We start from the raw sequence: 17,767 nt of genomic DNA on the forward strand, positions 1-17,767 counted from the left end.
TACTGGTAAGTATAAAATCCAATCTTGACTTAAAAAGCTGGAACGGGTATCATGACAGTTTATGGGGTTTGATTTATTCAGCTCAGCTCTGTGTAGTTTGATTTTCAAAGTTTTCCCATGGTCAACTTTACATCACCCGACTTCATACAAGGTTTTAGACGGAGCTAATGTCTCTGGGGTTTGTTCTTCAGGAGCAAGCGGGGGGAAATATTTTCCTCATGAACATCAAACTTCAAGGCGTTTCCTCGGTTGGCACAAAAGCTCTATCCCAAACCATAACAACCCCCAGTCCCATTATGACAGAATGTGATGGTACTGTGCCCACTAAATCAGCCAATACAACATGGCAACCAACACAAGCAGAATGTATCATTAACATGCCCGTTTCAGACTGCATTTCATTTTGCCAATAAGAGTATGTTTAACTGCGCAGGTCTTCATGTGCGTCAGCAGCTGGTTTTTATTTTAATGAATCTGACTGGAGCCTGAACCAGAGGTCACTTCCACTCTGCAGCAGAACAAAGCTGGAACATTGGCTCCACACATCAGAAAGATGGAACGAGGCTTTGTTGTTGTGAGAGACGAGGAGAATGTGTGCACGTGCACATATCCTTTTTATACACGTGCAAGGGCTCATACGCACACACACACACACACACACACACACACATGTCTGGTTTGCTATCCTCGTGGGGACATCCCATTGACATAATGCTTTCCCTAGCCCCTTACCCTAACCCTAACCATTAAAAATGAATGCCTAACCCTAACCCTTACCCTAAACCTAACCATAACCTAATTGTAACCCTGACAGTAAAACCGCATTTTGAGTGTGAAAATTGCTTTCAACCCCGAGGGGACCTGGATTTTGGTCCCCACGGTGCAGAAAGTCCCCACCAGGATAGTAAAAGTCAGATTTTGGTCCCCACCAGGATAGTACGAACCCGTACACACACACACACACACACACACACACACACACACACACACACACACACACACACACACAGAGGACGTTCAACTGTTTATAAAAGAAGCGTTTTACACACAAAGGCTTCAACATATAAAGAAAAACGTGTCAGTCTGCAGAAAGCACTCCCTCAGTGCTTCCTGTTTTAGTAGATTAGGTTTCAGAAATCACAAACTGTATGCAGCAGTGGAGGTACATAATGACTTCATTGATGAGTTCTGGAAACATGTTGCTGTATATCAACATCGGTTTCCTTGGTTTGTCAGCATTTGCAGGCACTTGGCTCAAATTAATCAAATCCTGATGAGTCCTGAGCAGGTGAGAAGAAAACAGCAGGATGTGTCATGCAGTGAAGGCGTGATTAGACCGTTTCTCAGCTCAACTAAAACCAGTGATTCATTTCATGCCGATAACACTGAAACAGTTACATAAATAATGATGAAATAAATCCCAGCCGACTCCTGGAAGAGAAGGAATGGTGCACTCCCGTCCTTCACTGTCATCTCAGCATCCAAAAATGTTCCTGCTGCAGACAGATGAGCACTTGAAGCAGGGACTGGGACAAAAACAGATCGAGTTACTGTCTTCACGGTACAGACGCCAAATATATTGCGAGTCAGCTGCCATCAGAGCTGAGATATCAACCTGTTAGATAATTGGGACTTTTTTAGTGATGACAGCTTTTGCAGATTACTAAAATGTACACATTTGCTGATAACACACTGATGACGTGTTCATTTTGCAAACTTAAACAAACAGTAGAGGATTAGGATAATCTTACTGATCTATGCTGCAGAAAAATTTCTTGTCACCCTCTTCAGGGATTCCAGAGGTCAGGGGTGGCTACTAAATGCTGGAACAAGCTAGCATGCTTTAGTTAAAGCCTTTCATACAAAGAACTGATTCTCCCAAGTCAACCATCAGCTGTTTTAACACATCAGGATGTTCATTAGAGTTAGGTCACTTGTCATAGCTTAATTCAGATATTCCCACACTGGTGGAACAAGTCACAGTACACAGATATTATTACTATTAAACTGTATAAACAGAAGTGAAGTATTATTTTTACGCTAGCTGAAAAACTGCCTCATTGTCTGGAATAATTTATCTTAAGACATTAATAAAGTAATGATTGCAGCTGATCGGTGTAGCTACTGTAAGTTGGCATAAGCACAGAATAACACAGTTTTTGCTATTTTGGTTCTGAAAGCCAAAGAAAATAGTGCAGAATATTTATTTTTTTTGTGGAGCCTTCCAAGGATCATCAACGTTTACTTTTACAAAATAACAGGATTTTAGTTCAAGTGTAAGTCGATGCTTGTCCATCCAATCCTCACTGTTATACTGCTGCAAGAAAAACTGACAACCTTAGGTTCAAGATGTCACATTTTATAAACACCAGCCCTGTGTTTGCATTACTGTGAAGCTGATTATGTAATACCTACAGTAGCCTGCTAAAAAAGGTCAGCCTCGATTTAATTCACTGGACTGTAGTAAGTCCTGCTACAGAGGCAGCAGTGGAAGAACACTAGTTTTACACACAGAGGGGTGTGTGTGTACAAGTTTAGAAATCTTTGTCTAAACAAATTGGCATTACGTCAATTAGATTTGTCCTCACTAAGATATGAAAACGAATGTGTGTGTGTGTGTCTGTTTTTATTGAAGATTCACCTCCAATAACAGAAATATGTCAGAATAAGTCTCCCTGCTTTATGTTTTGTATGTGACAAAAATATTTTTTAAGGTCTGTTACCTAAAAATTATATTTAAAACAGCCCTCTTATCCAGACAACTCACTGGGGCTGCTGCTAACTGAGGTCTAATTAATTCACCGTAATTACAAACATTAACATCAGTGATTGATTGTTGTCAATATGCACAAGCCCTAAGGGGCAAATGAAAATCGAAGAGAACGGGGGTGCGTTACGGCTGCAAGCCTTCCAAGCAGACCGCAGGTTTGAAGGTGTCTGATACCTTTTCATGGCAGCAAATGAACCCGAGTGCAACCAATGACATTTCCAACATAAAGGCTCTATTGTAGTTATGTGTTCCAGTTCCAGGTGCTATAATCCTATATCTAATTAACATTCCATGCATGAAAAAGGTTTATGGTTAAAGCAGACATTTGGAATTGTCACAATACAAAGAGGACTAATAACATTAATTACAGCGTGGCTCCATCCAGGTAACTGCAACAACGTCATTGTTATAAGAGCCGACACAATGAAAAGAACTGCAGGAATTAGTGATTCACCGTTATGCAACAGTCAGACATGGTACGGGTCTTTCTGATCGATACTGGCCTACGGACTGAGATGAGAACTTTATGCATGGCTGTGGCCGCTTATCTATTATGTCACATCAGTTTTGTGAGCCATTTGAAAGCTAATCATTTTAAAATATTTGTGGTGCACATACAAAGGTGTCAATGAATAATAAAAAAAAGCATAAATTAAACACAAAAAAGTACAGATATTGGAGAATTTGTTGATTGAAAAACTGATTGCTGAAACTTGAAATAGTTCTTTAAGGAAAAACACCTTATGAAAAAGTGCTTGCCCTACTGTATCAAGTCAACATGCTTCATGATAACAAATGCTAGAAGAAACAGTCATCACTGCTTTATATCAGCGTTCACTGAACAGCCAGAAAAAGTCAACCAATGCTGCAGTATTAAATGATTATGTATCATATGACAGGGCTGGATTAAATGTGACAACTCTTCGTTGTCCAAGCTTACATCTGCATGCTCCTTGTTTACTGGCTGCCGTCTTCCATAAAACAGTTAATGGGCAGAAATAGACGGTTTCACAGTTCACATAAGAAGAATTTTTAAATTGTTCTGGGACATGTGAGGTATTCAGCTATCCTCCCCTTCACTGTCCTGTACATTGTGAGGAGGGCTGATGGAAAATACAGGCCCTGAGACCCTGAGAGCCTGGTAGCAGTAGGTCTGAGGTCTATTGATGCTGTGAGCGATGAAGTGCAGAGACGGCACACAATACAAGGGTTCTTGGTACAGAGGATAACAATGACCAGTCAGCCTTCAGTCACTACAGCTGAGCAGCTGACTACGACGGGGGCTGAAGGTGGAGGGGAAATGGAAGAAATGGGGGGGGGGGTGGGGGTGGGGGGGGGTAAAAAGAGGTGTGAAGTGTCACAAGGGTTACTTGGTAGGAGGGAGGGAGCGGGCAGAAACATTGTGACATAAGCAGACACTAACAACAGAGAACAACAGAGCCACAGTAGGTACCACTGTGGTTGCTGTGGAGAGGTGGTGGGTGGAAGGGGTTAAGCCAACCTGCCAGTTATTATTAGAGAATAAAATAACTGTCTGTACATCGTGTATTTCAGTCTTTTCTTCCTTCACACTGGAAGGCAGGTGTGTGGGTAACAGAGAGGAGGAGGGGGGGTGCTTCAACTCATCAACCCATGTTGAGGAAAAACTTTAATTGTGAAGACAATCACCTCAGAGCACGCAGGCGAGGCACTGTCACATCTCACAATATCAGCTCTGTTCACTGACACAGTCTGTTCTCGTTACAGGCCCATTCAGGCTGAACTGCATTTGCCCCGTGGTTAAGTGAAGGTCAGATCCTCTTTATACTCACTCGCTCCGACTCCCTTTTGATGCTGGAGGAAGAATGTGAAAACAAGCATCAACCTCTTCTCTCTCATGTAACCCGAAACAGACAGACAGCCAAGGTTTAGAAATACTCCTGAGGATGCTTTAGTCTTACCAGGGCTGCCCCCTTCAAAGTCACTGTTTCAAAGCAACAGTTAAGGATCCCCGATTCAACTCAAAAGATTAATTTATCAAGATGATAACATGCGTTGTGCTCATGGCTATCAGAAGAGAGAAGGCGAAACCTTAGGTAAAGTAATTCCCTGCTAGCTGAGCCCCTCTCTAAAAAACCGCAGTCATGTGGGTGACCTCCTGTGTGTGATGCAGGCCCGGTGTTGATCTCTCTCTGTTGGTGTTTTTCCTGGATCATCATAATTGATGTTGGTCCAAGTACCACATCGCAAGTCAACAATCACATTACTGTGACGTCATGGTTTCCTGCAATCCTACACACATAACCTTAGCCCCTGTAACTTTATCACTAACCACGATAACGCTCCCAACCCTGACCCTAGCTTCCCATTTTGTGAGTTTTTTTGTCCTGAGTGGACATCAGCAGGTTTTTTTTTCTGCATTGTAAAACTATGACATCATAACAATGTGACTGGTTACTTGTAGTGCTAAACCTTAACCAATATTCATTATGAAGATCCAGGAACAACACCAATGCAGAGATATCAGTACACACTGAGATGTAACCGTTAACAACACACAGCTGCTGCAGTTATTCAACCAACCAAGAAATGCCTTTGAGTTGAAATAGTGTTTTCCCCCTCCAATAGCATGTTATTATGTCAAAATAAAGGAATTGGTATTTGAATCACTGTAGTGAACTGCAGAATCAGAGTCAACTGAACGGGGAGGTCCTAATTCTCAACCTTCTATAAGTAAGGCACAGTTGAACTTGCCATTCGTGTGTTAAATTTTACTTTAACACATAACGCCCAGCTAAAGGTTGTTGAAGATGCATGTTCCCCATGGCAACCGGTTGCCTAATTCAGCAGGATAATGCCCTCCACCGAACTTGTCGTCCAAATTTCCCAGATCCCAATCCCAGACTGAACATTTATGGGACATTTCAGTAAATCCCCATGAGACAACACACAAGACCCACAGGAGCAGCTACCAATGACATGCCTCGACTTTTCTGTTTTTGTGTCACGGGGTTGAACAGTGTTAACCAGGTGGTTTTAATGATTTGGATGTTAGGTCTAACGTTTCCACAGAAGTGGATCTTGAGTGCTCATATTGTAGAAACCTGCCGATCAACAGTTAAACCACCCTAAAGAACGCCTTGCTAAACTATATGGACAAAGGTATTGGGCCAGACCTCCTAATGTGATTTCAGCCCCATTGCCACCAGTGTATAAAATAAAACACATTGTTGAAAAAATAGGTCATTCTAAAGAGCTCACTGAATTTAACATGGTGATGTAAGAACTCAGTCAGTTCATGAATTTTCTCCTCTCCTCGATATTTTACAGTCGACTGGAACTTATGCCCCCTGCTGGAGTGTGTGTATAAGGCATTTCTGCATTGGCTTCCATTGTTTAAACTTATGAGCTGTGGAATGTTTTAGTGTACTATTTTGGTGACTGTCTGGTAAACAGACATAACTCCAGTTCTATGATGGATGCTTTGATTATAGATTTCATATTATCATATAGATTGCTATATTGCTATTTGCCAGTGTAGTTATGTGTGCCTATGCCAAGAGGCACACATATTACTATTCGTCGGATTTATTATTATTATTATTATTATTATTATTCTTCAGTTTCCGCCTGAAATTTTGCAGCGAATCTCGCCTCGCAGTTTTGAGACAAGCTTCATATATGTTACCTCATTTTGTGCGGCTGGATCAGGAATGGTGTGCTATGACTTTTGGTGTTTATGACTATTATAGTTTTTTAAATATTAATATTTTAGTGAAAATTTTCCCGCGCTTCTCTGCCAAACAGTTTTGACAATAGGGTTACATATGTTAGATCATTTTGTGCGGCTGGAGCTGGACTAGTATGGTATACACTTTTGGTGTTTATGACTTTTATAGTTTTTTAAATATTAATATTTTAGTGCAAATTTAGAAAGATTCTTCTTTTGGCGCCATAGAAACAGACTTCATTTGTGGTGTGTTGGCTCCATCTTTTGGTCCCACTGATACAAATTTCAAACTTCATTTGTGGTGTGTTGGCTCTCTCTAGTGGTATGCCGGGAGTAGTACGGCCTGTCTACCCTTATTTGGATTACCGTAATGATGACAATATCAACGGTGCGCACAGCGTCGCTGCTTTCAGGAGCCATTGGAATTTTTAAGGTTGCGCAAATCATTCAATAGTTACGGTAATGCTTGGTGGAAAACTCAATATCCCACAATTCATAGCACGCCTCTGCCGAGTCAAACAATGGCGGCCATCACTTAGTTTTTATTTTCCTCTTAATACTGTTTCTAGGTCACAAAATAAACTTTTAAGATATTTTCAGGCGAGAATATAGGTGTGTAAACTTCAAATATCTGCTCATTTTGTCAAAACATCCCATATTAGCGACAATGTTCTGACGATGTCGTTTCTGCTTGAGGCTAGCTGGCTAGTGTGGCTAGCGCGGCTTTGCTAACAAGCTACAGCCGGCCTGGATGACAGTGAGAGCGGCTTACTCTGGTTTCACACCCGGTCCTTCGTAAAGTCTCGTGGTCACAGCTGGACTTATTTTAAATAAATAAATGATTCATTTATTTATTCATTTTAGTAACGGTATAAACAGTGAAAGGTGGTGGATTGGCCAGATGTAAACTTCAAATATGTGCTCGTGTTACCAAGACATCCCATATTAGCTCTGATGGTTTCGGTGCCTGCAAAGAGCTAGACAGCTAGCTAGCTAACTGGCTGTCTTTTTGACTCAGGGTCATAGCTGGACTTATTTTTCGTTTTTATGAGCCGATGAGGGGTTTTTTTTAGTAACGGTACAAACAGTGAAAGGCGGTGGATTGTCCAGATGCTGGTCGATGTGGAAAAAATAACTGAGTTATTTGGTGGTCGCTGACGCGGAGCTACAACCGAGGGCAGCTATCCACCGGTGTGTGTCAGACAGAGCATGCAGGGAACGAGGCGGCGAGGCGACCGCCGATCAACCGGTGGTAGATCGTGGATCAGGGAAACCGAAGGCAGGAGAAGCAGGCGGCTGCCGGTCAGAGCGTGAGGTGAACTGAATTTCAGGTAAGAAGTTATGAACTGCACTCTATTTGGGTCAGATATAAACCGAGTTTAGGTGTAGTTTGGTGGAAACCAGGAGATGACCTTACCGAATCATCAGAGCTGAACTGGTGATGGAGAAACAGGTTTACCTTTTTTTTAGGTGACATGAATGAGTTGAAGGGAAGTTATGAACTGTTTCTGAGAGAAATAAACACCAAGCTCCTTTTTTATTTAGCTGACAGCTGGTAACTGTGCAGGGGCGGATCTAGCAAAGCTTTTGCCAGGGGGCCAGGTAGGGCATCTTACAACCAAAGTTTGTATAATAATACACAAGATTGGCTGTAGACCATTGTTAATCATTCAGAACACTGTGTAAAAATAACAAAAAACAAAAAGTGAATGCAAAAGTGCATAAATATTTATTTTACGTGATTGATGTGTGTGGCGGGGCGTGGTCTGCAGTGCCGCTGCAGGGGAGGTGGACCCACCTGAGCGGCATCTGCAATCACGCCTCTCTGGCGTAGTCTGTGCTCTCTCGGCTGTTTTTTGGGTGTGTGTCAGGCTGTGAGTTGAAAAGCTACAGCCGGCTGTGTGGGTACACCAACCATGTGTGAAAAGTGGTCCATAACGTAATGCTTCAAAGCGTGTTCATGCAAACATTGTCGGGTCTGCCGTGGTACAATGGGACTTCTGCTCATGAAACTATGTGCACAGCGTCTGCAAATCGGGGCTGTACAAAGTCACTTCATCTTTACCCAAAATTGTAAGCTGTCATCTGTGAGGTGCGAGCGGTGTTTGTTTTTACCATAGTTCATGGTGGAGAATGGCTGCTCTGCTGAGTTTTGCTCTCTGTAGCTGTATGAATGGCAAACTACACTGTTTACCAGCGGCATAGGCACACTTAAAATTTCTTCTGAAATTTTCGCTTTCTAGTTTGGATTACTGTCATCTTTTTTAGTTTTAATTCTCTGGAACTTCACTCGTCATGGTGACTACCGGGAGCCAACAGGTACAGCATGAGGTACAAAAGCAGTTTTACTGCGAAGCTGCTCTGCTGCTATTCTAATTAAATGATCAACTCGCACATTCAATTTTTAACGAGAAATGTAAAGTAGCACCTCTAGCTCTATATTTAGTATGCACTTAGGTGAAACAAGTATACTATATCATAGAGGTACTTGTTTATTCCTATTATTTTAAAACTAAATATACAGAAGTCGGATATCTAATAGATTAATTCCATACAAAAGACTAATACTATCAATAACACATGCTTTTTACACAAGGAAATTATAACAGCAGTCTGCTGGTACAGCATGGTAGTGATTATCAGAGACCATGACAAGATCCCAGACTCACCAACACCTGCTCCACTTTTCCCCTCAGCCAAGTAGCCTAAGCCTTGACACATCCAGTCCCATTCACTAAGCCTTCTCTTACACAGTGCACAATGGCAGCTACTCACAATGTAATGAGGGGTCCTCAGGTATGAAAACATGGTCCGAAAGAAGAGAGACGAGTCCGGTCAGGGCTGGGGTGGTCCTGAGCAGGTATGTCGATGTGGCAAGTAGTAGCTACTGTAACAACCTGACTACATCCACACAGTCGTCACGGAGAACAGAAGAGGCCTCAGCGGCCGATTAAAGGATCTTAAGAGATCTATTTAGGGCTCTGGTGCTAGCCTTAAATAGGAGGACTCATTAGCTGAATGACCTGATCCTCTCAGAGACACAGGGAGGGAGAGAGAGAGATGGATGTAAGGAGGGAGGAGAGAAAGAAAATACAGAGCAAGATGAAGGAAATGGCAGAAAGAATCAGAAGGGACTGCTTGACAAGTGGCCGTACCATGGACAAAGGCTATAAAAAGGTCAGAGTTCACAACCTTAGGGTCATAAAATCTGGTTCACACGCTCCATTTAGAGTGACAGACGCTCCAGTGAATTCTGCACAGAAAACTGTTGTGAATCTACTCGCGACAAAAGCCAAAAACTAATCTCAGCACTTTCTGAGACACAACAAGAGCTCAACAAAAGCCATCGGAAAGCCAATCGCAAACAGGAAATAACATCCAACAAGCCGCAATCATCAAATTGCCAAAACCCACCGCCATTGAGATTAGATTTTTGGCATTGTTGTAAGTCTGCCACCAGCTGTGTGTGAAAACAAAACAAAGTGATCACAGCTGATCCCAGTGCCCCCCTTTTTGTGTGTGGTTTCAGTCTGTGAATGGAAAGGTCAGCCAAAACAGACGAGGATGATGACAGATTAGAGTCACTACCTCGTTAGCCGGGCAGCAGATCGGTGGGAGGAGTATGTCGAGCACACATCACGATTTTGTTTTGACGAGCCAGGTGACAGAAGGCATCAGTGCAAGTGTTTGGTGTGGGTGGAAATCCTAGAAAGGTGTCAAACTCATACCCTGCCTCTGCTGCGGTGCACACGTGCGCACACACATGTTCATAGACTCATCAAACACACAAATCTTTGTACTATAAAGGAGAAGATGTCGTTTACAAACTGGCCTGATATTAAAAAAAAAAATGCCATATGGTGATAATGTACCTGAAATACAACACGATAATACTTTCGTCCTTATTTGATGTCACCTATTTATGTGAAGTAAACATCAAGTACTGATGCAGTTAAATGGCTTTTTTCCTCTGTAATGGACGGGCTTAGTGCTACAAAAGCAGAGCATGTAGCAGAGGAACTTCAGAGGCCACGGACGACGTTTGGGTCCCAGTTTACTTTGGCTGACAGCATTAATGCTCATTAAACAGTAATACAGCCAGCATAAACAAGCAGCTCATCAAAACATCCAAGGTTTCCCAACCAGCTCCTTCTCAGTGACATCTTTTCCACTTCACACACCCATGTGAAGAGTTCTGCTTGTAGCAGAGTGCAATGAACAAGTTAAAAACAAACAAACTAGAGGGGCACTTGGAGAAAGCAATGTTAAAGCCTTAATGTGGATACAAGAAATACAAGTGTGTGTGTGTGTGTGTGTGTGTTAGGATCTCTCTGTCTTTATAGCAAAGCCAGGTTTACTTGAATACATATACTACTTAATACTTAAACAGCATTGTTTCTCAACTTGACTCCCGCTATATTAATGGTCACCCAAGTGCATTTTGTAACTCATTTCACCATTTAATATTTTCCATCCTCAGATAATCCCCACGCTCTTATTTTGAAACTTCAGGTGCTTCTTACCAGCCAACCTTTTGACTTTGCATGTCACATTCTCTACACGGCAGTTTGATTCTGTGTTGACCCTTCATGTCACACAGCTGCTTCTCCACACAGTCTCTCGTGGACTCCAGCTCCAAAGCCGTGGATTGCGGCTAACAACAGTACTTATTATCCGGAGCACTGCTCTGCCTTATTTGATCCTACAGTTCAGGTGGAACTTACAGGAAAGGCAGTCGGTTACAGATGTCCTATTTATTGTTCAAAAGTAATTGTTTTGTCATTTTTTGGGGATTTAGTAAAGTGCTGGTGCCGCTCTTTTTGCATGTGTGGGCCTGCTCATGAACTCATTACCTGCAACTGTACAGGAAAACTGATTTCTGTCCTTTCACACGTTGAAAACTCCAAAAGTGCTTTACTTCCAATCGAGACTGCTCTGATTAAATTTTTCATCATGTTGTTTATATATTTCTTCGCTAGCCTGATAAATCGGACTTGAGTTTTTATTCTTCTCTTCTTTTTCTTTTATTCTGACCAAAGATTAACCTGGAAGCACAGCTTACCACATACAAAGTTCAACTTGAGCTGTTATTTTTATGTTTCTATGTTACTTCTTGCTTTATTTCTTTTTTAGAGAAGGCTCATGGCAGAGACAAAGGGAAGCTTGTCTATCTGTGCTCAGACACAAGATGACTCATTAGTGGAAAGAACAGAGTGAGAACACCTTGGAGCCGCTGAGCACGCAGGTTGCGGTGCATCAGGGTACTAACCCCAGTGAATCAGGTTAATTGAAAATCAAACGTACAGCGAGGAGTGCTTTTATCTCACAACAGCATTACCGGCAAAATATGAAATGGGATGGCAAGCTGCGTGAGTTGTGAGTCAGTGTGTATCTCCATGTCAGTGTGGGGGATTGTGTTTGCACCATGCATATGCATTAGTGTTTTCATGTAGCTGATTTCTAATGCTCCAGATTTAATGATCCTCCTCTCCAGAATGTGACCCAGATAAACGCCACCCTGCCGCCCTCGAGGTTCAAATAGAATAATTCCACACATCTCCCTCTCTCTCTCCTTCTATGTATCACCCTGTAGCCGTCTTTGGAGTGCTATAGGGTGTGAGGGGTGCGAGAATGTGCGTGCGTGCATTTGATCATGTGAACTGAATTATTAAGGCCCCTGGTTGCGATCACACTCTGCAGAAAGCTGACACAAACCGTGGTGAAGCTGAGTGCCAAGTGGTACCACTTCACCAGGCAACAGCCGACCGCAAGGGAAATGGAAACTTCCTCCACGAAAACAACCTCAAACCAGCAATCTGTAGTAAATCCAACTCACGCACAAACACAGGCAGGCAAACAGGAAGTGCAGGTTGTGCTTCGACAGCTCTCCTTAAATTTAGGCTGAAGGTTCTGAATATTTAATGAGAGTTTGAACAAGCTACACCTGATATATATCAACATAATGAAAATGTCTTATTACCATGTTGGGTTTTGTTGTAGTTGCTGAGTAAAAAAACATGAAAGGCAACCCAGGATGTGCAGGATATTCAGGTGTACCTAATACTCTCATAGGACAAGCAATGCAAATTATCATGGTATGACAGATACAGCAGCAGCAACATGTATAGAGCAGTGAGGGCGAGCGGTAAAAGAGGAGGGGCAAAAGGTGAAAAAAAGAGCTAGGATGGAGGGATTAGGTGGTTTGGGACCAGCAGACAGTAACGGCACATCTGGGCTGGGAGAGGCTGACAGCAGGGACCCCCCACAGAGCGGAGTGCTGCACTCGCAGCTCGTCTACAATAAGGAAATGGAATTACCTTAGCAGAGTGAGAAAAAGGGCCCAGAGCACAGCAGGTGGTTTGGACAACTCATTCTGCTTAAGGCAGAGAATGGGAGGGGAGAAAAAACAGTTACTACATTTACAACTTTGATTTTTATTGGTTTAGTCCTCATAAACAATCATCTAAAACATACAAAGAGTTCACAAATGAATCTTGTTGAATTAAAAAGGGAAAGGGAATACAATAATGATCAATACTATAGAGATACATGCACAATTAATTCTGTGTATTTTCATTACAGTTTCTTCAATCTGAAAATGTCTCCTATAGATATTTTAATCCACTAAAGGGTCACAAAAGATCTGAAGTCTGAAAGTTATGTCTTCACTTTGCGTTGTTTCTTTATTTGATCAAAGGTTTGGGCGACTGGAGTTAGCCCAGTGACGTTAGCCATCACTGACTGAGTCAATTAGCGATTAGCTTTTTATTCCTTCATTTTAGTGATTTTGTAACAGTTGTATGAAAATCCTCAAATGTCTCCACAATGTGAACTTATAATGAGCTTCGAAATCTGACCTTTTTCACCTTTGTGACAATTCATTTCACCATTTAAGCCAATGGGTTATCATTCTTTAAGAAACGATGGTATTCTGAATTATAGTAGCAAATTATTATTTTCAGTAATCCTAATCTAGATTATCAGCACCACAGTTCATCAACTTAAACACCATGCCTTTAAATGTCCTGTCATTATTTCTATGAAACAAATAAAAAACAAAGACTTTGACGTGGTGGACATGGTTAACTGGTGGTTGGGTAGGCCCAGTAAGGCTAGCAGAGGCGGGTGCCAGACAGCCATCCAATATGAAAGCAGTCCAGCTTTAGAGATCCTTGGAGAGCCACAGACTAAGACAGCTACAGGCAACATTTAATGAGCCTTCTATAGTTTGACCTGTGGAGGGCCTTATATGACTTAATTTCCAGATAGATCCTCTAATTTATGAGCTTATGAACCAGTTCATGCTGCACAAATGACAGTTCAAACAAATTTGGGGAGAAAAGAGACAATTACTTTATTTATTTACAAATATATTTCTAATATTTACCTTGAGTCATGTAGGAATTCGCATTAAAAAAAAAACAAAACACTGATGGCTTTCCACTGGACAGAAAACCCATTGATAACTAATCATTTCTGCTGTATAGACGTTATCTACAGATTTGCTGTGTAAATAAATTCTTCAAAATGTTCATTTTCAAAGCCACATTGTTCTTGTCAAGCTATCAACGTCACCTGAGATTAATTGTTCAATCTGTGACCTTAGTAGCGGTGAAACAGTGGTTCGATGTATTGATTGGTCATTTGGAAGAAGCTGAGCTGATGATGTTTTGTCACACAAGAATGTCACACATTTGGTTACAGCTACTCGAACGTGAGGACAGGGTTGTTTTTGCTCTTCCACCAACATCAGCTGAATCCCACTGGTTTCTTGACATAAGTAGAAGACTTTGCTTTGGGCTCTGGTGAAAGGGCAGCGTCACTGTAGATTAGTTAATAATGATTTACCACAGCCTTTAGTGACAGGGCCAAGGAAAGTGGGCTACTAGGCTATACATACAATTAAAAGGGCACATTTAAATCTCCAGCCTCTCTACCCCACTCTACCCACTGGCCTACATAAAATGACTCAGGTTGTTCAGCTGTGTGTGTGTGTGTGTGTGTGTGTGTGTGTGTGTGTGTGTGTGTGTGTGTGTGTGTGTGTGTGTGTGTGCGTATACAGTGACAGAAAGATGCATTGTGTCACAGGTTATGGGTCAGGCAGCCCACAATCTGGACTCTGCCAAGCAGCCGGCCCCTCCCCCCTTTGTGCCCCCGTCCCGGGGTATATCCAGCCAGAGAAAAGTTCCAGCAGGGGAGCAGCCACTGTAAAAGCCATTGTTGCGTACAGTGTCTGCCAGAGAGAGGGCTGCCTTGTCATCTATACTGCCTGGTCACATGCTTGGGGTCTTTAGAAAAGTGACTTGCATCATCAGCTAGCCACTGGTCTGCATGTGACACAGAAAACATGACTACACACTGAACTGTGCACTGCTTGCCACCTCCTGAGTTACACGTCAACATATTTTTGGCAGTGTGGTGCTCACGTGCTGCTAGACTCGTATTCCTCTCATACTTGACAGAATCCCACTACCCATATTTAGGTTCAAAAATAAAAATTTATTAAATAAACAAAAAAATCTGGTTTAAAATGGTGGATTTTCATTATTCTAGGTAGGAAAAAATGATATAAAATACAGAATATAATCATGCTACACTAAAGCACAAGGGAAAAACCAACTATCACATGTACACGCTTTCATGGGCTCCAATATCTTTTAACAGATAAGCTTGTTCTCCTTTGTCCTCTGGTTGACCCACATAAAGGTCTTGGTTGGGTAATTGACTGTCACAGAGCTGCTTCTGTAGAAAGCAATTCAATTTCCACTGGGCGGGTTTGACCACATTATCGAGAATGCCGCCATTGTTTTTGTCAAGCCAGCAATGGCACGTAAAGGCAGTTCAGACCCATGGGCCTTGAACAGAACGTGTACCGGGCAGCGCAGAAACTGCGGCAGTCGGTAACCCTGAGCCATGAGGTGGTCCCCTCCTGCTGAGTGGTGCTGACAGCGATCTGGAACGTGGCTGTCACTAGATTGGATGGCATTTACAATCAGGGTCAGTGGGTTTGCTTCAAAGGAACAAAGGGGCATTGGAAATGGGACCAGATGAACCAATGGGATGGTTCAGAACGGAGAGGCGTTAACACTGCCTGTTAAGAACAAGAATGGATCAGTTGCCCAAAATGTAATCTCCGTCAGCTATTTATTGGGGTTTTTACATGTATTTATAGTCACACTTGGACTGTAAACTATGACTGGTGCGTAGAACTGAAAATATTAACCTGTATATGCATTGGTCATTATCCAGACATCTGCTGGTTACATTGGAAGCCCCAGAACATTGGTCTTTGCCCCCATAATGGTATTATCTGATACCATTGTAGCCCCTTTTAATCAAAAATAAATGTATTAAGGAGTTCTGACAGTAAAGGTTGTTTGCTCAGCATGACGGTTTGGATCAGTTTTAGCTGAATAAAAAATACCAACAATCTGCAACAACTGCTGTAGCCCTGGTTCCTTTTTGTTATCCTCTATCCAAACTATGGGATGCATCAGGATTCTGACCATTCTAAACGGTGAACTGAACATGTAATTAAACTAACATATTTAAAGCAAACTGGTGTTTCTGTGATTGGCTTTCCAACACCCTCATCCTTAAACAGTGTCTCATACACAGCATGCTTAACATATCTAAAGCGCTGCAACCTAGTAACCAGTGGAGTGGGTGCTATCTGCCCAGAATATGTCACCATGGTTGCAAACGCCCACTCATTTTAGATCAATAGATGCTCAAGAGCCTGGGGACTGGCTGGCAGATCAACAACAAACATTTTTACTGACCACCAGGAGGGGGTCCTGGCCCGGGTCACCGAGCACTCACATAAACCCCGACTCTAAGAAAGGCAGATTACTTGCCTTTCAGTTTCCACTGAGGGTTTTTTAGTGACACCCCAAAAATAAGGAGAGTGAATTTGTGAATTAAGCGACAAAAAAGACATGGAAGCAAACAGCAAGCACTCTCGCATCTACCTAGGCCATCAGTATGGCACACTTGGCATTTGGATAAGGTGGGGTTTTGTGATTTGCCACGCCACAGTGAGGGTCAAGATAAGCACATTGTTCAAAAACATGTTGGTGTGGGATGAACAGGAGTTTGGAGGAAAGGGTTTAACCCAGGAATGTACCGTACACAACCCCCTTAATCCAGATATGTAAGAAGATTGCATTCTAGTATGTGTATGTGTGTAGAGCAGTGTGCCTAGGCTGACCAGTAAAGCCCCTCTGTCCCACAGTTGCCAGTGCAGGAAGCTTAGCCATTGAAGCCTATAACACTTTTCAGGCGATTATGGCACTCCAGCACGGTCCATCTCTAGGTTAATCCACTCAAAACAATGTTCCAGTAGTAGTACTTTTCAGAGAAAACAAAAAATACACTCAGGCTCAGGTGTGCCATATATGTTGAATTATACACAAGCTGATTCCCTGATGCACACAAACATGAGACTGTAATACAGAAAGTACACCAGAGGGAAGTGAATCACTGGACTCAGACAACTGACCTTTGTCATGGGGCTGCTTTCAGGATTTTATTTGTTTACTTAGTCAAGACTTAGTTTTTCCAATTTAATCTAGAAAATGAAAGATGAAACAAATTCAAAACTAAAATACTAGTCCTGATCTGTCCAGACACTTCTAGACCTTCACAACACCTAAAAATCTATCAGAGATAGACATAAAAAAAGAAGCAAAGAAAATAAATACAGCAAATATATCTAACCACCATCCTGTGCTAAAGTGCCAAGAACTGCCGCTCCTCTAAATGCCAGCATTAAACAACTTAATTACAGCCAAAACACAAAAGTGGTCCTGGCCAGTATGGATAATTTCTTACAATAAAATGATTGCACCTCAGGTAATTTATTTTAACTAACGCATCTGCTTGAACTATGAGAATATTGCAGTTTAGGGGCATGGCTGCTTCGATTAACCGTGTGTCAATGCCAGCTGTAGCAGGCAGCTGCTGATTTGGTTCATTTGAAGCGCTGAACTGGAAAACATGACTGTGTTTAATGAGATCATTTAGCAAATAATATGGCCTCCTGTATGGTACAGCACATCCAAGAAGTTTGTGATTCAGGTTTGGTGAGTGGAATTCTAGTGTTTAAGAGCCTGTTATTCTGTACTGATCAGCAGGTATGCGTCTCTGGGCATTACTAGCTCCATAAATGCTTATGCTGAGGTTAATGGGTGACACCCTGTGGCTAATGTTTATATCTTATGATCAGCATATGCCAAAAGGAACTGCTGGCTGACGGCCTTTCACTGTGGAAACAAGAAGAATTTAAC

General features: G+C 42.1%; 1 protein-coding gene across 5 annotated transcripts in view; it reads right to left on the reverse strand.

Moving 5' to 3' along the window:
* Nucleotides 1–17,767, reverse strand: part of arhgap12b (Rho GTPase activating protein 12b) — a 63,281-nt gene that overhangs the window by 27,346 nt on the left and 18,168 nt on the right. The window lies entirely within an intron of this gene.

This window comes from Pelmatolapia mariae, linkage group LG9, assembly GCF_036321145.2.
Source record: "Pelmatolapia mariae isolate MD_Pm_ZW linkage group LG9, Pm_UMD_F_2, whole genome shotgun sequence".
Lineage (NCBI taxonomy): Eukaryota > Metazoa > Chordata > Actinopteri > Cichliformes > Cichlidae > Pelmatolapia > Pelmatolapia mariae.